The 6,736-nt window shown below is 53.6% G+C and overlaps 1 protein-coding gene across 5 annotated transcripts in view; it reads right to left on the reverse strand.

Moving 5' to 3' along the window:
• The window catches only part of MON2 (MON2 homolog (S. cerevisiae)), a 58,502-nt gene extending 52,492 nt beyond the window's left edge, over window positions 1–6,010 (reverse strand). For 2 of the 5 annotated variants that reach the window (XM_012732431.1, XM_004692600.2), the window contains exons 1-2: window positions 5,971–6,010; window positions 1,946–2,009 (exon numbers count right to left, since the gene is read on the reverse strand). The gene's annotated coding sequence lies outside the window, so the exon portion shown is untranslated. Of the gene's footprint in view, window positions 1–1,945; window positions 2,010–5,970 lie in introns of those variants that run through there. The other 3 variants (XM_012732427.1, XM_012732430.1, XM_012732429.1) reach the window with 2 other exon arrangements.
• Window positions 6,011–6,736: the final 726 nt, after the last annotated feature.

Here is a 6,736-nt window from a genome sequence, read left to right on the forward strand (position 1 = left end):
ACTTGTTTGTAAGATTAATTGCACATTTTTCTTGGAATGGACCTTTGCATTAGACAAATGATGCTCTAAACTCTTTTTTAAAAATCTTCTGTTGAACTGGACTATGGTGATGGCACATGGGTGATTTGGTGATGGGAAACCCAAGGGGATTGCAACTGAGATGGAAAAATGCACAAAAATATTTAAAAATGAACTAATATAGGCCCTCCCTGGTGGCGCAGCGGGTTACAGCACAGCACTGAGAAGCTAAAGCCACTTCCGCATGGGTTCGATTCCCGCCTGCCCCGGAGCCCGGAGGAGACCACATAGCGTGGCAGACCTCTCCTGACCCGCCCGCTGCTCCCTCAGCAGTGTACTTGGTCGATCTGCCTGTTCTGCTCCCCACTCTGTCTCTGGTGAATCCTCTCACCCTCGCATCTCTAGCCTGTACCCCAGTTCTATATGAATAAATCTAAAAAAAAAAAAATGAACTAATATATATATAAAAAATCTTCTGTTCATATATATATAATGAAAACTTCCTTTACTGGAGAATTAAGGACTTACCATGCTATCAGCAATGACAGCAGCAAAAATTCGCAATGATCTTCTACTCTGATTGGTCTATGATATCGCCAGTTCTAAAATATCAGATCACCGTCTGTTCAAAGCAGTGATTTCCTCCCGTAACTAATCTACCCAGAGGCATCTCCCAAGCCTGCCTGCCCCTCCCAACCCAAACCACACCTGCACTGCCCGGCGCCTCGCACACCCGTCAGCATGCACGCAGGGCACTAGCCCATGGGCCATGTTTTGAAGCTGTGCGTATTTTGACAGCATGTTTAAAATCAGGGAGCAGGTGTGAGGTACAAATGAAATCTGACAGAACTAACCCTAGGGGCAGGTTTCCAGCAAAGCAGCCGCCAGAGTGGCATCAACTCTCACTTATCACTCTCACTGCCCCCAAAGTGCTCATCTGTAACAGTCTTTGAAATGTTACCAGTTAGGAAGCTTTCAGTATCCCTTTTTAAGAAGTGTAAAGAGAGGAGTGTTGCAAAAGCGCTTTGTGGTTTGCACTTAATGTAAAGCAGCTCAGCAGGGCTGTTTTTCTCCCGCGGCCGCCGGAGTCCAGAGCGTCCGGAGCTGCGAAGGCAGACTGAGGACGCCCGGCGCCGGCGCTGCGAGCGCCCGCAGAGCAAGCAGGGCTCTGGGAAGGCCTGGACCTGAGTCTGGGTTCACCACTCGGCATGTGACTCTGAGCAAGCAGCTTACCTCCGTGGAGCTCAAGCTGCTCTACTGTAAGTAAGAACATTTCCCCACAAGGCTGTTACACATAAAATACACTGGCACAAGGGCCTCGCCTCGCGTCTAAGATGCCCAGGAAATGACAGTTTCCTTTCTTGCCATTTTCTTCATTAAGGCACCACAGAAAGGGAGAGTGAAGCTGAATATGCGAGAAAAACATTTGAAAATAGCGCCTTGAAAACCAGGTTCAATCCAGAACATGTAAGAAAACACTGTGGCCTCTCCCACGTCCGTTCTTTCTCCAGCACCATCTGAGCCCCAGGACTCAGCAGTCACAGAGCTACTAAGTGTGCACACAGCGGTGTTCTACTCTGATATCAAAGCCAGCACAGACCGTGGAAGGCGTCCAGAGCAACAGGACACCTTTCGCGCGAGGCGGGGCTCACGTAACTGAAAGTGGCAGAAGCGAGCGCAAGGATGTGCAAACTGGCCTTTTAAGTTTTCTGATTTCAGAGCATTTTATGACATTCACCTCTGGGAAACCCAATTAGCTCATAACTTAGGAAACACACATGGTCTTCATCACTACGAACAGCATGTTGGGGCACGAACAAGAAGAGCGACAGAGAACTGCTGGTTTTCTCCTTTTTGTTTGTGAAGACTCTGCTTTCACAACTGGTCAATGGCCACTAATTTTTAAACTTTTCAGACGAAAACTTACCTGCTAAAATCTCAGTGTTTCGTGCGGCTATTGTTTTAACTTTTATTATTCCTGATTCAGCAGCCTGTAATAAAAATAGAGTGGAAAACGTTAGGATCATCAGGGTTGTCTAAGAGAAAGAAATCACATCCGGGAGAGAAACTCTCAAGCTCACAAGTCACTACTTTTTTTATTTTCAAAACAAGACACAGCACAGCGGGCTATGAGCGCCAGTGGGTGACGCACCCGCCGTGCTCGAGTGGCGCAGGCGGGCGGCCCAGCCCCACGGGCCAAGTGTCCCCCACCCGACACACTTCTTCACACACACGGGCGGCACGGGCGCTGTGTGCGGGCGCGGGCCCTCCCGTCACACAGCCGTTCCCGACCAGCGCTTCCTACGTGACTAGTCTGCAGTGAGTTATGTTCCACATACAAGTGCTAAATTTTGAACTTCATGTGAAAAAAATGCTGACTATCCTTGAAATCCCTGTATCGATTACATGTCGAAGCAATACTTTGACCAAACCGTGTTATTAAAATTAAGCGCCTTTCCCTTTACCCTCTAACTGCAACTCGAAAGTACAGAGCAGCGCGCGCTGTGCGCATGAGTCACATCTGGTCACACTACCGTGACGGGCCGGGATGTGACCAGCAAGTGACTCACATCACAGAAACGCAGACGTTACTGCTGCGAAGCAGCTGCCGACTTCACACTGACACCACCCCCGAATCTCCGGAACTACCGCACAGATACTCTTGCTCGGTCCCCAAGTCCTACAGATTTGGCCGCTAGCGGCTCCCTTGTTTTATCGCCTGCTACTCGCTGAGGGGAAGGGCGGCAGGCTTAAGTAGAAACGAAGACGCCCTGTCCTAAGGGCCCTGGCCTGAGCACCAAGCGACACACTGCAGGAGCGCGACACAGGGCTGTGGTCAACGTGCTGGCCTCACGCACGTGGGCAGCCTTTGCAAGTTTGGAGAGTTCCGTTCAATGAGTTTCGGTGCATGACTGGGCCCATCTTCCACTCTTAGGAACTCAAAGTGCAAAGCCCTTCCCCACACAGCCCGGCGGTGTGCCCTTCCCCAGGAAGACACACCAGCGGCGATTCTGAGCGTGGAGGCTTCAGACAGTGGCGGCGACTTCTAGATTCCACCGGCGCTGAGTAGAGAGGCCGGCGCAGGTCGGAGCCAGCTCCGGCACCCGCGTCTGGAGGCTACTTCCACTGTCCGAAAACATCAGCACAGGGCCTCGCTGGGCGAGGGGGGTCTCAGCCCTGCAAAGCAGTCCTCAGCCACCGCAGCACGAGGCCAGTCCTGGCCAGGGAGGGACCCCAGGGCGCAGCAGACCCCGCCTGTCCCCTGGCCCCCTCAGCAGTGGGTCTCAGGGGACCCGCCTGATCTGCTCCCCACTGTCTCTGGGGAGTGCTCTCACCCCTTCACTTCTGGCCCATACCCTAAATCTTGTGTGCATAAATCAATCTTTAAAATTAATTATTAACTAATTAAAAAAGAAAACCATGCATTTTTCATAGCTATGAAAGCAGAACCTCAAAATTGGAACAAATTTACCAAAGGTCCAAATTAAGTATTCACAAGACACAGCATGAAAGAAATGAGGAGCCACGTCAGTCACAATTTTGAGAGAATAAGGCATCCTGAGAAACCAGGGAGGTATGAGACTGAAGGCGTGTGATTCAGGTGACAGGTAAAAGTGAAGGACCTAGAGTCTAGCTCCTACTTCGGGCCACCAGCAGACCTGGAAACAGGGAAACCTGTGGATGCAGAGGGCACGGAAGACAGAGTTGTTCGGCCTGGCGAGGCCACGTGAGGGCGCAGCACGCACATGCAGAGGTGACCCCCCTCTGGTCTCAAAGGCCAGCCCCCACAAGTACTTCAGGCACCTCATCTGTGAAAGGATGCCTTGCTCTGCGGCGAGATAAACAAGATGCAAGACTGACCGCTAGGACAGAAAGCCTGCAGGAGCAGAAGGCGAAACGCGTCAGCCTGCGAGCTGGACGGGGGCTGCAGCTGTTGTCCAGCAGCTAGCACAGGGCACAGGGCAGCTGCTACTTCACTCCATGAGCGACCAGCGAGGTTCCGTCCAGCTCGGGCTGCCTTCTTCAGGAATCCAATCTGAGTGGCCAGCTCAGGGCCTCCCTGGCGGCGCAGCAGGTCACAGCACTACGAAGCCAGCTGCAGCCGCTTCACCAGAGCGCACTCCCCAGCCAGGGGTGACCCCCGTCTCCCCGCTGCCCCCTCAGCAGTGGGTTTCAGTGGGCCCGCGTGTTCTGCTCGCGCTCTGCCTCTGGGGTCCTCTCACCCCGCACTTCTGGCCTGCGCCCCAGCCCTGTGTGCAGAAAAATGACCGCCAGCTCGGTCCGCTAGCACGACTGCCGCCAGGGCCGCTCAGTGTTCTCGGCCGTCTGTCCTCAAGGTGCCCAGAGGAGCCGGCCCCCAGGCTTCCTATGCCCCACTTCTTCCGCCTGCCTCTGTCTCCCCGCAGCCGCCAGTCTCCTGGCTCACCAGAACAGTGCCGAAGCCATACTGGCCTCCCCCCAAGGTCAGCCCTGGAGCCCGGCAGGGAGCCACTTCTCAGGCCGGTGGCCACACCTGTGCCTCTGAAAGGCCAGCTTCCCTGCCAGCCATCCAGGCGTTCATGAGCGTCTGTCAGCTGCTTTACCCCTGGTGGGTGTGGCTTGGCAACACCTACAGGGGTGTGACGGGACACCTCTGAGTCACAGCCACAGCTGTAAGCCAAGGCTGTGGGAGCTTTCAGGAGCAGCTCCACCTTCAGTCCAGCCGGGCTTCCTTGACATTATTCCTGGTCGATCTCATGTGCCTCCGGGTCAGATGAGCTGACACGCCCGGCTCGGCCAGCAGAAGCCCCAAGCCTCGCTCTCAAGGGCTGCACATCCTTCCCAGACACCTACTGGTCAGTTCCATTTGCATGTCACACCTACCTCCCAACCTTGCCCTATTCATAGCCACTCAGTTTGCCCAAGACAAAGCTCTCTCCTGCGCGCCTTCCCTTCGTGTCCACCCAGCTTCTCATGACAGACACGGGAGGTGTCACTGTCGCCCCGTTCTGGAAACTCCACCTGCCACACCTGTCCTTATTTCGCTTCCAGCCCTGTCTCCCACAAGACAGAACAGCCTCCCTCTACCTCTGCTGCCACCTCAATGTGGGCAGTTACAGCTCTTTAAACGTGTTCTCTTTGCCTAAACTCCAATCCCCTAACTCTCCCCAGCACTACCAAGGTCGTATCATTAGACATAAATGTAATCAAGTTACTCCTTTTCTCAGAAAGCTGTCTTGCCTCCAGCCACCCTCACCGTGAACCTCGCCTGCATGGGACATAAACACACGCTGTCTCCTCTGCAGGCCGCGCGCCCCTTTCTGTTAGCGGGCTTCCACTCCTGCGCTCACACTCAGCTCCAGAACTGTCAGTCCTCTGACTGCACTTCCAGGACGAGATGGATCACACTCATCTATCTGCAAGTAAAAAATGACCAAGTTTTTTTTTCATTAAACATGCAGACATTCAGCTTCGGAGGTTACTGCCTCGAAAAGCCACTGAATAGCAAACACAGAAGCGACTGTACAAGGCTTCACGGTTATCTTTAAGATGAAAAAGTTCTCATACGCATTCCAGAACAAGTCAGCTAGTACACCTTTATTAAAAAGTCATTGTGAAAGCATGACTCACGGTAGGAGGCCTAAGAAAAATAAGCAGGAAAAATGGAATTATTGGAGCTATTATTTAATCACCATCTAAATTATAAAATCAAAAAATGAAATAACCACCTTAAAAACAATTTCATATGCTGAGACCAGATCATAAATAAAGGCCAAAAGGCCGGGAACCTGTGCAGAAAAGCCAAAGATAGTATTGGTAAACCAAGCACTATTCTTCACTTCTGATTTCCCAGCAGATTTGAAATTTTTTAAAATACAGTTTACTATGAACTTGAAAAAACTCATTGCTAACTATCCCATCTAAAAAAGTAGACATCAATGAAAATTTAAAGATGGAACACAAACGCCCGACCTCAGTGCACGCTGTTTGAAAAGTACCGGGACACGCGACGTTCCACCCGAAGCACAGCACAGTCCGAGACGAACAAGTTCGCGAGCGGACTGACAAACGGTCCCGAGTGAGTATTTTTCAGGAGGAGTGGTGGCGAAGGGGCTGGAAAATTGTTGAGAGCAGACTGGACTGAAGAGGGAAAAGCTTGTCATTAGCTCTGCTTGGGGTCCCCCTGGCACTCCAGAAGATTGAGGCGGACATCTGCCGGGTTTCGCAGAGGGGGCCAAAGCGCGCACCGCAATGGAGAGTCAGAAGGCGGCCGAGGCAAACTGCCTGAAGTCAAGTTTCCCCCGGAAAGCATCCTTACCCGGCCGCTTGTTTCCCCCTGGCAAACAGTCACGGTCACGACTCAACTGCGACATCGGGGTGCTAAGAGCCCCAGACGCGGCCCTGGCTGAGACTCCCGCAGAGCGGGCCGGAGACAGCCACGCGGAGAAGCGCCTCACGCGACCGGGCGCGGCCCCACTGGTCACTGGTCGCGCAGCCGTTCCTGCAGGTCTCGGGTCAGACAGGGCGGCGGCGCGGAGCGCGGTCAGGAGCCCGTGTGCGTTCGGCCTCGCGCCGAAAACGGGGGCGAGCACAGCTCGCGTGGGTCCGAGCGCGGGGCGCCCGGTCACCCTGCGAAGCAGAAACGGGGCCGGCGTTCGCGGCCCGGCCCAGCTCCGGTCCCTAAAGCAGCTCGGCGTCGCGCTCGGCGGACCGGGACACGCGGAAGCGGGGTCGGCGC

The sequence above is a fragment of the Condylura cristata genome, unplaced genomic scaffold (genome assembly GCF_000260355.1).
Source record: "Condylura cristata isolate star-nosed mole 26May11 unplaced genomic scaffold, ConCri1.0 scaffold00034, whole genome shotgun sequence".
NCBI lineage: Eukaryota > Metazoa > Chordata > Mammalia > Eulipotyphla > Talpidae > Condylura > Condylura cristata.